Here is a 4,818-nt window from a genome sequence, read left to right as displayed (position 1 = left end):
AACTTTGATGTTTAGCATTCTAAAGCTGTTGGGGCTTCTTGCCAGGCTCGGGGTACATGGCTTCAATCGACAGATCAACCTCAGGAAAAATATGAGATGGTTGCGCACTGAGGGCTGATAGTCAATGGTGGAATGAAGCTTAATCAAGTGCATCACCCATGGTGCGTAGAACTTCAGACCAAACAGATAAATTCCAGATGCAGCAAGTTGTCTGATGAAGAAATATTGGGTGTTGAATTTGATGCCATTGATGATATAGAATATCAAAGTCTTCATGTCTCCTTCAAGCTTAGCCGCGAAAGAATCTCCCTTGATCGTCCATAGAGTACGCCTCAGAATATGGTATACTGTGCGTGGCAAGTACTCGAGATCCTTCACAAAGAACTCCTTGGGGTATTCAGCATCTTGAGGCAATGCTTCATCATGCTAAGCATTTGGCTCATGTTTGGCTCGGGCCTTTGAAAAAAATGCTGTGTAGCTCATCTCTATGAAGCTGACAACCAAGTTCATATAACTCACCTAGAGTCGGTAGGCAAGTAAGCTCGATGATGTCTTGAGCTTTGGCTTCGTGATGTACATCACCTGTCATGCACTCAAGGATCCAAGTCTTCAGATCCCTGTTGTAGCCGCGAATATGGAGGGTGGCATAGAACTGCAGCAGAAGCTCTTCATTCCAGTGTTCTTTGTCACTCACGAAAGGCAGAAGACCAACATCCCTAAAGCAGTCAAGAGCTTCTTCAAAACAAGGAAGCCCAACTATAGCTTCACAATCCAGACGCATGTGTGGAAAGATCCGCTCCTGGTTGTAGAGGATGCACGAGCAATAGCTTCGCTGCAGATAACTCCAGAATCTGTCGGAGGAGATCTTTAGCTTCGAATAAGGATTCTTGGCGCTGTCAAAGAAAGTATTATGCTCTCTGAAGTTATGCACACTGAAAGAACCCTGTGTAGTTGCAACATTTGGAAGCCTGGGCTTGGGCTTCTGAACTTGAGGCCTCTCCTCCACATGGTAATCATATTGTGGTCTGGGAGTAGTGGGAGGAACCATAACTGGCCATCTGATAGTGACAAGCTGACCTTCATGATTGAGTGCATGTTCCATGGTGTGAGGCCTTGGGGGAGGAACAACGTCATACAAGACGATTGGCGTCAAGGTGACTTTAGCATTCTCATGAGCTTTAGGCTCCACATTGTCTTCAGCCATGACAGAGTCATTGGCTTCAGTGGCATTGTTGGTAGTAGCCTCAGGGTTTTCAACCTCCATCTATTCAAGGAATGGAGGGTCGGGCACAATCACATTCACCTTGAGAATGACTGGATCATTTGCTGGGGGTGTGGCTTCTCGTTCTTCTTCTCTTTGTCTTCATAGGCTGATGCAGCCGAAATGTCTTTAGCAACTTTGACTTCTGACTTAGAGGCATTTGCAGTAGGGGTGGTGAGGGAGTCCTGGACTAAGCGGTCCTTCGGCGTCCGGCCTGTTATCCATGGGCCGGACTGATGGGCTGTGAAGACATGAAGGCCGAAGACTGCACCGTGTCCGGATTGGACTCTACTTGGCGTGGAAGGCAAGCATGGCGACTGAAGATTCCTTCTTATGTAACCGACTCCATGTAAACCCTAGATCCCCTCAGTGTCTATATAAACCGAAGGGGATAGTCTGGAAAGTACACCACATATACTCATTACCATACCCACATATATAGGCTAGACTTCTAGGGTTTAGCCATTACGATCTCGTGGTAGATCAACTCTTGTAACACCCATATTCATCAATATGAAGCAAGCAGGACGTAAGGTTTTACCTCCATAGAGAGGGCCCGAACCTGGGTAAACATCGTGTCCCCCGTCTCCTGTTACCATCGGTCCTAAACGCACAGTTCGGGACTCCCTACCCGAGATCCGCCGGTTTTGACACCGACATTGGTGCTTTCATTGAGAGTTCCACTGTGTCGTCAGCAAAGGGCTCGATGGCCCCTTCGATCGTCAGTAATGACGTTGTCCAGGGAGAAACCTTCCTCCTTGGACATATCTTCATATTTGGTGGCTTCGTTCTACGAGCCAACTCGCTTGGCCATCTAGAGCAGATCGACAGCTACTCCCCTGGCCATCAGGTCAGATTCGGGAGCATGAATTACGCTGCGGACATCCGTGGAGACTTGATCTTCGACGGATTCGAGACCGCGACAACCGCTCCCCCGATTCCATGGTGCTGGAGCCACACGCGGATTCCACTTCGTACGGTATCTGCATCAATGGAACCCCGCACTCACCTCCGATGTCGAGCTCCGAACCCTGCGAGCCTGTGTACGCCGAACTCGATCGGTTATCAATCATCAAGTTCAGCGCCGCAGATGTCTTCCAACACTCGCCCATGGACAACATACTAAATTCGCTAAAAAACCTATCCCTGGTGGGTGACCCATCTCCAAACAATGTTTGGTTCAAACTTACGGCGGACAACGGAGAATTTTGCTTCCCACCTGCCACCCACTTCATAGCCACTACTAAAGATGTAACCAACACACCCGATCCCCGAGCCGAAGACATCGACGGTATGGACGACGACGAGGGGCAAGGCCAGAGCTTACTACCCGCTAGACACGGGACATGCACTTCTTGGTATGATGTGTGTATGATAGACACACCTTCTGGCGCTCTCGACGATGAGAAGGAGAATCCGGTCGAGGATAAACTGCCTGGTACACAGCCCGGACACCGGCGCTCTGAGCCTCATCGCCCAAGAGAAGACACTGCCAGCACCAGAGAAGACGATACTCCGGACAGCGAAGACCCTGTTGAGGTAGAATCCGAGCAGGAGGAACAGGAAGACGGGTAAGACAACCCCGACGAACAGGCCACATGTGGGGACTCGGAGGATAGCAACTATCTCCCCCTCTCCGAGGAGGAGATCCTCGGCAATGAAGATTTTACCGCGCCAAAGGAACCTCTCGAGCAAGAGCGCTTTAAACGCCAGCTTATAACCACTTCAAGGAGCTTAAGAAAGAAGCAGCTGCAACTTCAAGCAAGCCAAGACTTGCTCAATGATAGATGGACCGAGGTCTTGGCCGCCGAAGAATACGGCCTTAGCAGCCCATACAAAGGCCACCCCAAGAGTAGGTGGCTCCCTCAATACGATGGCAGGGCGATGGAGCCCATACCACCATCGAATAATGCGGCGGCCGATCACAGTTCGGTCCAGATAAAGCAGCAGACCAAGCAGAGCACCATACCAACCCATCTGGCTTGGAGGGTAGAGCAGGACGCACAAGATCGATGGACAGATCATGAAGATATACCCTGACCGACGACAATGGTCGCCTATCCGGACACTACAGAGCTGACCACGCCCGGTCCGAGCACCGTAAACGGAGCCCGCTGGAGGTACTTCATAGTGTGGCCCAACATAGAGGAGCCGCACACCCCCTCTGCTTCACGGAAGAAGTAATGGAACACGAATTTCCAAACGGGTTTAAACACATTAACATCGAATGATACGATGGGACAACAGACCCCATGGTATGGATCAAAGATTACCTCCTCCATATTCACATGGACCGCGGAGACGACCTCCACGCCATTAAATACCTACCTCTCAAGCTTAAAGGGCCAGATTGGTACTAGCTAAACAGTTTGCCAGAAAATTCTACTGGCAACTAGGAAGATTTGGAAGACGCCTTTCGAGACAACTTCCAAGGAACATATGTCCGGCCATTATGCGTCAATGACTTAAGTCACATTGTCCAAGAGCCCGGCTAGTCAGCTAGGGAGCTCTGGACCAGGTTCTTAGTCAAAAAGAACCAAATTGTCGACTGTCCGAACGTAGAAGCCCTCGCGGCCTTCAAACATAGTGTCCGAGATGAATGGCTCGCGCGTCGCCTCAGCCAAGAAAGACCAAAATCCATGACAGCCCTCACCGCTCTAATGAACCGCTTCTGCACAGGAGAAGACAACTGGCTTACTCGTAAAAGCAACGATGCCAGCGGCCCGGGAACTCCCGAAATCCGAGATGGCAATGGCAAGCCACAACGAACCGAACATAATAACATACAAGACACAGAGGTGAATGCCGGATTTCACAATCTGAATCCCGGTTAACGGAAGAAGCCATTAAAGGCAAACCAGGATGGACCATCCACCCTTGATAGGATATTGGACCGACCTTGTCAGATTCACGGTCTCCCTGATAGGCCAGCTAATCATACCAACCTTAATTGTTGGGTCTTCAAGCAGGCAGGCAAGCTTAACGCTGATCACAAGGGGAGGAGGCCACCTGGTGACAAAGACGATGGATTGGCTCGCCAGCAGAACACCAAGGGCCAGAAAAAGTTCCCCTCCGATGTTCGACCACTCCCGGAATGCAAATAGCAGTTCGGCTCCCGCCACCCAACTACGGTACTGGCGAAATTTGCACCACGCGCACATAACTACGCACTCAAGATACCATGGGCATCGATGGAAGCACAACACGGACAACCCAACAAGCATTCATGTAATGTTTTTATATGCTGTTCTCATTTTTTCTGTATCATGTTTAAAGAACAGGTGACCAACTGGAAATCATCCACAGCGGACTCTATCGGAGTTTGGATCCATACACTCACCTAAGGGGTTACTTCCGTTAATGATCCTCCTCCCCGAGGATGGGCTACACAGACGTGCGACAGGAGGTCCAAAATCACCTTTTGTAGACCGCACTCTTTATTTCGAGCATGTACTATGCCCATTTTCCTCTGATCCCGACCACGAGCATGTCAAATAACCAGGTCTGTGGTTTCTCTTTTATATATATATACATAAATTTATCATTGGCACGTCGGT

The sequence above is a fragment of the Triticum urartu genome, chromosome 6A (assembly GCF_056163025.1).
Source record: "Triticum urartu cultivar PI428250 chromosome 6A, HENAU_Tu73, whole genome shotgun sequence".
In the NCBI taxonomy this organism is placed as follows: domain Eukaryota; kingdom Viridiplantae; phylum Streptophyta; class Magnoliopsida; order Poales; family Poaceae; genus Triticum; species Triticum urartu.
The sequence above is the reverse complement of the archived record's forward strand: the minus strand, read 5'-3'. Positions refer to the sequence as shown.